The following is an 11,292-nucleotide window of genomic DNA, read 5'->3' as shown; positions in this document are numbered from 1 at the left end:
GCAGGCTTCCCAAGCAGTGCCTTAATCACTCTGTTAGCTGCTTGCCCTAAAGTAGACTCTTACTCAGAGTCACTGGGCTTGTTCTTTTATCCCATAATAAAATGGTTGGCCTTAGGGCCAGCACTGTGGCACAGTGGGTTAGGCTATCATCTGCAGTACATGCATCCCATATGCATGACTGTTCAAGTACCAGCTGTTCCTCTTCCCACCTGGGTCTCTGCTGCTGTGCCTGGGAGGGCAGTGGGGAGGACCTGGCTTCTGGCTTTGGCTGGCCCAGCTGGGCCATTGCAGCCATCTGGGGAGTGGACCAGTGGACGGAAGATCTCTGTCTTCCTCTCTCTCTTTCTTCCCTTCTCTGTAACTCTGCCTTTCAAATGAATAAATCTTAAAAAAGTTACCTTTGATTATTCCTAAAGTCCTTAATATTCTCTAACAAAATGCTGTGCCTGATGTCAATCATTAATAAGTGTGACCTAAAAAAATTATGTCATCCAGTTACAAGTTTAACTTCAAATGTTTCAGCCACTAAAGTGTTCACTTCTGTGTTTACAATTGATGACTTCTAAGATGTTTTTTTTTTTTTTTTCATTCAGTCTTTTTTGCAATAGCCCATTCTCCACCAGGGAGCATAGAAATGGATGATTTGTTGGACAGTAAAAGAATAGACATATTCTTTTTTTTTTTTTTTTTTGACAGGCAGAGTGGACAGTGAGAGAGAGAGACAGAGAGAAAGGTCTTCCTTTGCTGTTGGTTCACCCTCCAATGGCTGCCGCGGCCGGCGCACTGTGGCCAGAGCACTGCGCTGATCTGATGGCAGGAGCCAGGTACTTATCCTGGTCTCCCATGGGGTGCAGGGCCCAAGTACTTGGGCCATCCTCCACTGCACTCCCTGGCCACAGCAGAGAGCTGGCCTGGAAGAGGGGCAACCGGGACAGAATCCGGCGCCCCGACTGGGACTAGAACCCTGGGTGCTGGCGCCGCAAGGCGGAGGATTAGCCTAGTGAGCTGCGGCGCTGGCCAAGAATAGACATATTCTTATTTTTGTGCCTTCACCTGGTCAAAAGCTAATTCAATTTATAGATATTTATACTTTCTTTTGTGTGTAATACACAACTTGTCTAATTTCCTGGTAATGTTGTTTACCACACTTTTGATGATAAAAGATTTTTTATATCATGAAAGAATCAGGTTGTTTTTTTCTGTCCTGTAATATTTGAGTTTTTCTTTTTAAAAATGATTTTCCAACTCAGATAACCTAACTATTCATAGGCTAATCTTTCTTTCCAGAGGGAATGAACCTCTGAAATCTTCTCTTAAAGCCTTCAGACCTCAGCTGTGGCTGTAACTTCTTAGGATCTATTTCACACTTACATTAGCAGCAGTAGCTGAAAGTGATGAGTAGAAAAACATGCTGAAGACCATAGACCAAGAGCAAATAGTTGGATTCCATTTTGACCTGTCACTTACCCCAGACCTGTTCCATCTTTCCTAGGGAGACAGTTTTTCCCTCTTAGCTTCTTGTGCTTTTGTTTCCCAGTAGTCTTTACTTAACTTTTCCAATGAATTCTGTTTAACTCATTCTGATCAAGTCAGTGTTAACACAGCATCTAAAATATGTGGATAGACCAACTCTCAAGAAAAATAGAACAAAAAGCAGCAAAAATCTTGAATTTGGAGCTTTTGTAATTTCTTTGGCGTAACTGGCCCTGTCATTGGTCAGTTTCAAGCTACCAACTTGATATTCATTGCAAGCAAAGCTGGGAAGCTATTTGCAGAATTGGATTTAAGCTGGCTCAGCACCTCACCTATTGTACAGACACACACCCACACACATGCACACCCATGTACATATACACATACCTGCACACACAGAAGTCATTTTGCTAGGCACTAGAATTATTTCAAAGTTGATGGTTCTAGCATCTACAAAATGAGTATGTACAATGTGTTAAGATATTATAAACACTGCTTCCTTTAATCTTCACTATAACCTCTCTGCTTCTTCCTGTTCCAGGTGGCTCATTCAAGCAGTCTCATCTGCAGTCAGCCCACTTCACCACTACACCGTATTTTCTTCCCAGGGACTTGCAAACTTGACAGGACCAGATTTCAGCATCCAGCAAGCTTGTGATTGGTGGTCTGCACACCGGTCTCCTCCTCCCCCAAACTCACTGCAGGTGGACTGAGTGCTGTTAGGAATGCAATCTTTTCTTAGCCTCAGTGCCTTGCTTTTATCACCTCCTGCGGCTTCAAGTTCCTGCCAACCATGTTGTCCCTACTCCCCCATCTCCATCCATTCACATTAAACCTCCTGTGTGTTGCTTTCTCCGGCATGTATCCCTGATACTCTCAAGTAGGTGCAAACTTGCCCTCCTTTGAACCCTCCTAACATGTCACGAGACCTCTCTTATGCACTGGACCTCACTGGCTCTTCCCTGGTCCTACTGACTCAGCATACTAGAGAAATAAGTCTAGGTATTTATGCTCTCTGACAGCTCTGTGGATGATTCTGTTGGCAGCTGGGCTTTGGGAATCCTTGTCTCGTTCATATACACACATACATACTCACATACATGCTCACATATGCAAACAGAGACATATACACATGCCACAGATGACGCCCTGCCTGCTCATCCTTCCAAGCCAGTGGGTTTCAGTGACACAAATCCGTTCCTGCTCGTCTCCCATCTCCACTTCCATCTGGTACTCCATTACACATTTATTGAAGTGCTACTGTAGGGAGATGCTGCACATTTGCTGTTAATGTTCACTGGAGAACACACAGCCATCACAGAGACTAAATCTAGTGGGCAAGACAGACATCCAGATGATAATCTTAGACCTTCATCCAACAGGATATTAATTGGCAATTTCTACCATCTTGGAATTTCAGTGGAGGACTCAAAGCAGAGAAAAATTGGCAGTAAGTGCCCACATATCCACTTAGGACTTGATAAAAGCCAGCCAGATCTGACACTTACCATCATCCCTTTTCAATCCACACAAAAGAAAAAAAAATACAAGTGGAAATCCGCAAAGGGCTAGTGATGGGAGACATCAAGGCACAGAGCAGTTTGTGGGTCAGGGGCTAATGAAGGGTTTTCCCCTTCCTTCCTATGAGCAGGGAAGGAGTGCTCCTTCCCCAGCCAATTGGCAAGAACCTGAGAGTGTCCCCGAAAGAACAGGGGAGCCTGCAGGAAGAGAGCTCTGCAGTTATCATGGGACCAGCGAAATGCAGTTGAGAAGTGTTGAGTGAGTTTTGACCCCTGGAGCTGGATGTCTTCTGTGAGCATAAAGGCTGGAGAATTATGAAGGCAGAAGGCTAACTGAGGGGGTGAGAGCAGTGCAGGGGTCACTTTGGGCAAGACAAGGATCTATGGGCTCCCCAGGAGGCAAATGGTACTGAGGCTGGCAGCTCGGCCTGGGCCATCTGGATGAGACCTCCTCCTCCAGGAAGGCACTGAGTGCTGAAGCCAAGGCTGGTGCGGGGGCAGTGTCAGCTGTCAGCCCCAGAGGGAAGTGCCCCCATCAGGGCTTGGGACAGGGAGCCTCTGGTGGCCTGGGAAAGTGCTCAGTATGAGGAGGCCATCAGATACCTGGCACCTGCGCAGGCACTGGCAGCCAGGAGGGGACATACAGATAACACCTGTGGCTTTAAAAATAAGGTGTCCACTTTTTTTCTAGTGCTTCTACCTCCGTATCTGACCCTAGAGGTACTGAATCTAGAAAGGGGTGGGTGGCCAGAGACGGAGGAAGAGAGGGCACGGCATGTCCAGAGCTGAAGCCATGGACAGGGCACAAGCTTTGTGTTGGGTGTGAACCAGAAGTTTAGATTGATCCTTTCGTAAGTGAAAATGAGCCACCATGGACTACAGAACTGCTCAGGGAGCCTGCACGTTACCAGAAAGCGAAGGAACTTGCTGGAGATCTCAGAAAGGACAGGGGAGGGAGATCCAAAGGAATCTGAATAAGTGAAGCAATGAAGGTGTTTTTGTTTATATTGTATAAAGGACAGCAGGGTTATTTGAGACGTTCAACAGACCTTGGAGAGGGTTCTGAATGAAAGGTCCAGGGTGTTGCAGAGTTAGCAGGGCAACCTAGTTAAGTCTCTAGGTCAGAGCGGGCTGGCTTCTGACCCCCAAAATGAAACAGGAGTAGGCATCAACCAGGCCGAAAGGCAGGAGAACACTTCCAGGCAGATGTCATGTGCAAAGGCCAGTGCAAGCCTGGAGGGAGGATGTGCCTGGACCACAGGACCCTGCTGGGCAGGAAACCTCTCCTCTCTATTCTGGAGTTGGAAGGGGCCCTTGAAGGGTTGAGTGAGTTTTATGGAAAGGCTGTTGACTCTCCCTCACTCTGGCTTCAACAAGGAGGAGGAGGTAGGCAGAGAAGGTGCCTGCAGCCACTTCCCTGGATTTTCAAGGAGACCTCCACAAGCTGAAAAGATTCAGTTTGGTTTCTGGGCTGAAACTGCCGTCACTGCAGGGAAACAAGTGGGTTCTCATGAGAAAAGGAGGTGTGAATTTTTTTAAAAGGCAGTCAGTTTGCTTACTCATTGAATGAACAAATGTGCGTTTGTGCAGCAGGCCCAGTCCCAAGCTCTGGACCTACAACCTTGAAAGGGGAGGTCAGGTTCTTTCCGCACACAGCTCACATTCCAGGGGACTCACATGCAGTTAGAGAGGCAGCTACCTCAAACGCTGTCTGCCCCACGTTCCATTTTACAGATGAGACAACTAATTCAGGGAGGGGTGAAGTGTCCAAGGGTCATATGCCAGCCAGGACTAGAACTCAGGTCCCTACATAGTGTCCAAGTTTCCTTCCTCCACACAGCACAGCCTCTTGCTGAGACCTGATTCTTAGCTTCAAATGTAGGAGACAGGGGCCAGTGTTGTGGAGTACCAGTACAATGCCTGCAGTGCCAGCATCCCATATGGGCCCTGGGTTCATGTCCTGGCTGCTCCACTTCCAATCCAGCTGCCTGCTTTTGGCCTCTGAAAAGCAGCAGAAGATGGTCGAAATATTTGGGCTCCTGCCACCTATGTGGGAGAGGCAAATGCAGCTCCTGGCTTCTGGTTTTGGCCTGCTCCAACCCTGGCTATTGAGGCCATTTGGGAGTGAGCCAGAAGAAGAAAAATTTCTCCCTCTCTCTGCCTGTAATTCTCTCTTTCTCTCTCCCTCTCTCTTTTTCTCCCTCTCTCTCCCTCTCTCTTTTTGGAAGTCTAACTTTCAATAAGTAAAATTTAAAAAAATGTATATGTCACTTCAGTATGTTCTATATACATAGATAGCCATTGTTGTGGATAACTGAAAATAACAATATAGCATAAATTCATATCACAATACTTCATATTTGTCCAAAATACCATAGTTTAACATATATTATGCTTTTAAAAAGTTACAGAAAACTTCAAGCACGCCTATAAATAGAGACAAGCACCTAATGAGATTCTGTGTACCCTCCCAGCTTCAACACACACCCAAGTGCAATCTTACTTTCCCTTTCCTTCACCCCTGCACTTGGCATATTTTGAAGCAAATTCTAGACATCCTATCATTTAGCCGATAACTCTTTCTATAAAACCCAGGAATTTTTACCATCTTGGGTAGTAACAGAGTGGTTGACACCATAGTTTCCTTGGCCCTTGAAATCTTTTAACCAGAAATGAGCATACTTCAGACAAGTTAAAAAAAATCCTGAAAGCTATTTGCTAACAAACTACTATTCTGTGTACCAACAATTCTGAAATACAAAATTATGTGGCTGTTTTGATTTTTCAGTGAAATTTTCAGAGTACAGTGGGAACTCTCTGACAACTTGTTATTGAAATTCCAAGAAGATGTGGGTTGGTTACAGGCTGCCTGTGGATCATGGATTCCGGGAAAGAGTGTGGTATAGGGCTAATCTAGAATGCCTCACTACTTTTAGAATGGGTGATGCTGATGTCAGGCCTTCCAATTTTTGACTTTTGCTAACAAAACCTGTCACACTGTCTTAAGATTGTTTAGGAAACACTGGAGAACTGGCACTGTTTTTGCAATGTGAGGGAAGTCTGAGGTTGGAATGCAAAGGCTAATAGGGTGATTTGAGTTGACTTAAGAACTGACGGACAAGGAATGGAGCAGGTCAAACTAGAGTGGATCTTGGACTGGGCGTCCCTGCCACTGCACAGACACAGAAAGTAGAGGCCAGGTAAAAGCTTGTGTGAATGACAACCAGGACAGAGCACCGGAAATCCCTGCTGAGTTTGCCTCACCACTACTCAGCCTTCCACTTCAGTCCGCATACTTTCCGGACAAAGACTTGGCTTTTTTTTTTTGACAGGTAGAGTTGTAGACAGTGAGAGAGAGAGGAGAGAGACAGAGAGAAAGATCTTCCTTCCGTTGGTTTGCTCCCCAAATGGCCGCCATGGCCAGTGCTGCGCTGATCTGAAGCCAGGAGCTTCTTCCTGGCCTCCCATGTGGGTGCAGGGACCCAAGCACTTGGGCCATCCTCCACTGCCCTCCCGGGCCACAGCAGAGAGCTAGACTGGAAGAGGAGCAACTGGGACTATAACCCAGCGCCCATATGGGATGCTGGCACCGCAGGAGGAGTATTAACCAAGTGAGCCACAGCGCCGGCCCCAGACTTGGCTTTGAGAGTTGCCATATCTTTGAATGATGGAGGGAAAAATAGTTACCATGTGTTAATGGTTTACTGTGGCAAGGCGTTGTTGTGATGCTTAATTCTGTGTATTGGGCCACAGTGTGTTGGGCCACACTTTTTTTTTTCTGGCTATGTCTCTGAGAGTGTTTTTGAATGTAAAGAGCTTAGGAATTTGTGGACTGAGTAAAGCAGGTGGTTCTCTCCAGTGTGGCTGGGCATCAGGCAATGCATTGAGGACCTGAACAGACGAAAAGGTGGAGGAAGGGAGGCTCTGCTCTCTGATTATGGGACCTGAACATGCATCTTCACCTGCCGTAGACGCTTCTGGTTTTCAGACCTTCTGACTTGGACTGGAATCTACATCATTAGCTCTCTGCTTTTAGGGCTTTGAGTCACACCCCTGGCTTCCCTGGGTCTCTAGCTTGCAGGTGGCAGAGCATGGGTCTTCCAAGGCTCCATAACCATGCGAGCCAATATTTATAATAAATCATATATAATTTATAATAATATAATTTATAATAAATCATTTATTATACATATATAATAAATCATATATATTTGTATCCATATCCACATTTCTCCTCCTACTGGATTCTGTTTGTATGGAGAATCCTGACAAATACAATGATTCCAAATGTTCCTATATACATTTCTTATTCATTCTTACTCTTCAACTCATGAGGTAGTGCTATACATTTCCTATGATGAATGAAGGGACCAAAGCTAGGGACAGACGGACACCACTGACAAACACCAAGTCGGACTTCAAAGTCCTCTCTGGGCTAACAGAATGGCATAGTTGCTTAAGCCTCTGCTCGTGATGCCGGCATCCCAGTTAAGCCTGAGTTCCAGCCACAGCCGCTCCATTTCCCATCCAGTTCCATGCTAATGACCTGAAAAAGCAGCAGAAGGTGGTCCAAGCGCTTGGGCTCCTGCCACCCATGAGAGAGACCTGGATGGACTTTCCAGGCTCCTGGCTTCAGCCTGACCCGACCCCAGCCATTGGGGCCATCTGGAGAGTGATCCAGTGAACGGAAGCTCATTCTCTCTCTCTCTCTCTCTCTCTCTCTCTCTCTCTCCATCCACCCTCTACCCTTGTAACTCCACCTTTCAGGTAAATAAAACATTTTTCAAAAAACAAAGTAAGACATACAAAGGCCCTCTCCTTCACAAGTGATCACCTTATCCTTATGGGTGAGGTCCGAGGGCCATTTTAAGGTTTTGCTTAAGTGTCCGTCTTCATGACATCTAACAGCAGCAGAGAACTTAAGATGCTTTATGGGGAGTGGATATGGAGTAACATTAGGGGAAATTCACTTTCCTCTGGGCCTTTGATCTTCAGGAGGAGGTGTTTTTCCTAAGTATTCTTGTGTCCTTCCCCACCCCCTTATTTATTCTACTTCAGTAAAGTGAGATAAATAATCTGATAAGCAAATTTGAGCACAATAATTAGGCATATCGGTTCAAGTGGCAGAGAGACAAATCTAACCAATTTAAGGGAATATGGAGGAAAAACCTCCTTGACTACCATATTTAAGCAATGTCATTTAAAATTTAAAAATTTTAAGTTTTTACAGAGTAATCTTTATGAGGCAGAGTGTGACCTTTCAATACCTCTTTTTAAAAAAGTAGATTTTAGGCTGGCACCGCGGCTTACTAGGTTAATCCTCCACCTGCAGCGCCGACACTCCGGGTTCTAGTCCCGGTTGGGGTGCTGGATTCTGTCCCGGTTGCTCCTCTTCCAGTCCAGCTCTCTGCTGTGGCCCGGGAGTGCTTTGGAGGATGGCCCAAGTGCTTGGGCCCTGCACCCACATGGGAGACCAGGAGAAGCACCTGGCTCCTGGCTTTGGATCAGCACAGCGCCGGCTGTGGCAGCCATTTTGGGGGTGATCCAACGGAAGGAAAACCTTTCTCTCTCTCTCTCACTGTCTAATTCTGCCTGTTGAAAAAAAAAGAAAAAAAGTAGATTTATAAGATAATTTACAAAATGTAAATGTTCCCCTCTTTTGTGTGTGGGCCAATGCATTTTGACCAGTATATATGGCTGTGTCACCTCCATCATAGCAGACACAGAGCCATCTGTTCCCTCCAGACACCTCCTCACCCCCTTTAGAGGGAGTCTACTCCCCAGCTCCAGCCCCTGGCAGCTGCTGACCTTACTTCTGCTCCTATAATTTTGGAATAACTTTCCAGTATCTCATACAAATGTAATCATGCCATATGTAGGCATTCGAGGCTGTCTCCTTCCACCCAACATAATGCGTTTGAGAGTCACTGATGTTGCAAGTTTCTTTCATTGCTGAGCAGTATCCCATTGTATGGTTGTACCAGAGTTTGCTCACTCACAGACCAGCTGATGGACATTCATTTGTTTCCAATTTGGGGCTATGATGAATTAAAACTGCAATAAATATTCAAGTACCTCTCTGTGTGCAGTTATGTGTTTTCTCCTGGGAAAGTTCTTTAGAGTGCGATTCCTGGTAATACGTTCAGCAGATATTTAGCTTTATAGGAGCTGCCAAAGTGTTTTCAGAGACTATGTCTACCATTTTACATTTCCAACAGCAATGTATGGAAAGTTCTAGTTGCATTATGCCTTTGCTTGCACTGAGTATTAGTTTGCTTTCAAGTTTTAGCCATTCTTGTGGGCATGTGGTGGTTTTGCTTTGTAGTTTTTATCTGCATTTCCCTAAAATGTTGAGAATTTTTCCTGTGCTTATTTGGTGAAATATGAGTTCAAATCTTTTTCTCATTTTGGGCTGTTTATTATAAAACTTTTTGTATATTATGGATACATATCAGCTTGTACTTTGCAAATACTTTCTCCAAACCATGACTCAACTTCTAGTTTTCTTTTTCTTTCTTTTTTTTTTTTTGACAGGCAGAGTGGATAGTGAGAGAGAGAGACAGAGAGAAAGGTCTTCCTTTTGCCGTTGGTTCACCCTCCAATGGCCGCCGCGGCCAGCGCGCTGCGGCCGGTGCACCGCGCTGATCCAATGGCAGGAGCCAGGTGCTTCTCCTGGTCTCCCATGGGGTGCAGAGCCCAAGTACTTGGGCCATCTTCCACTGCCTTCCTGGGCCACAGCAGAGAGCTGGCCTGGAAGAGGGGCAACCGGGACAGAATCCAGCGCCCTGACCGGCACTAGAACCCGGGGTGCCGGCGCCGCTAGGTGGAGGATTAACCTATTGAGCTGTGGCGCCAGCCAACTTCTAGTTTTCTTAACAGTGTCCTTTGAAGAGAAGTACAGCTGTCCCCAGTATCCATGGGACATTGGGTCAGGACCCTCTGATGAATACAAAATCTGTGGCTGCTTGAGTCCCTTATATAAAATAGCATAGTATTTGCTTATAAACTATGGAATAATTATGTAGACCCTAAATCACTTCTATATTACTTGAAATACCTAGTACAATAAAAATGCAAATAGTTGTCATACTATATTGTTTAGAGAATAACGACAAGAAAAATTTCATGTTTAGTACAGAGGGAATTTTTTCTTAATTTTTTTAGTCTATAGTTGGCTGAATCAATAGAGGCAGAATCCATGAATACAGGACTAGTTTAATTGTCAATAATTATACTTTATCAACGTTTTCTTTTATAGTTGGTATTTTGTGTCCTAAGAAACCTTTTCCAACTTATGATCATAAATAGTTTGTCTTGAAAAGTTCATAGTTCTAGGTTTTATATTGAGGTCTATGAGCCATTTGAAGTTCATTTCTGTATCTAGGGGCTATGAAAGGGTTGAATTATTTTGAGAATGAATAAACACATGGGCCATAGCTAGATATGTAAAAATAAAACTCTGCCCCACAAGTTTTAGCCACATACCCAGGAAACCAGCCTGCTCTATGTCAGACTTGCAGCAAGTAAAATTGCTATCTCTACTAACATCCAGCAAGCTGAAGAGTGAATTTTGTAACCATCAGCCCAAGTCACCAGGACTTGATTAGCAAGGGATAGCTTCCTTCATTCTTGTCCATTCTTAAGTCCAAGTGGGGGATATGCACCCAAACCAGTCACATAGGTTGTTCTGCTTCTGCATGGCCACCTCCAGCTTCCCCAGGTCAGCAGCCTTCCATCCATGTACTGGAAACTTTCCCTTTGTTCATTATAAAGCTGCCCCACTCTTCTATGAATCTATGAAAAAGTGCGAATGGTGACAGATGACCCCCTTGCTGTAGCAAGCTCTGAATACAGAGCTTTTTCTTGTTCTCATTTGGATAGTCTTTATTTACACCATAGAGATGTCAACATGTCCTCATTTGGTTTCTCTATTTGTTAAAATATCTGGCAGGGGTAGATCTTCCATCTACTGGTCCACTCCCTAAATGGCCATAACACCCAGGACTTGGCCAGGCTGAAACCAGGAGCCAGGAACTCCATCTGGGTATCCCACATGGGTGGCAGGGACCCAAGTACTTGGGCTGTTATCCACTGCCTTCCCAGGCACATAAACAGGAAACTGGATCAGAAGCTGGACATCAAACTGGCACTCTGATATGGGATGCTGGCAACATAAGTGGCAGCTTAGCCAGCCACGCCACAATGCCAGCCTCTCACCTGCATCACCGTGAGAAGACTGTTACAGAAGATCAGATCAATACCCTCTTAAAAGCAGCAGGTGTACATATGGAACATTTTT

At 45.2% G+C, this 11,292-nt stretch overlaps 1 protein-coding gene across 3 annotated transcripts in view; it reads right to left on the bottom strand.

Annotated features, from left to right (window-relative positions):
* The window catches only part of C1QTNF7 (C1q and TNF related 7), a 120,748-nt gene that overhangs the window by 20,273 nt on the left and 89,183 nt on the right, over nucleotides 1–11,292 (bottom strand). The window lies entirely within an intron of this gene.

The sequence above is a fragment of the Oryctolagus cuniculus genome, chromosome 2, assembly GCF_964237555.1.
Source record: "Oryctolagus cuniculus chromosome 2, mOryCun1.1, whole genome shotgun sequence".
NCBI lineage: Eukaryota > Metazoa > Chordata > Mammalia > Lagomorpha > Leporidae > Oryctolagus > Oryctolagus cuniculus.
Note: the sequence above shows the minus strand (reverse complement) of the source record. Positions and strands in the feature narration are given on the sequence as shown.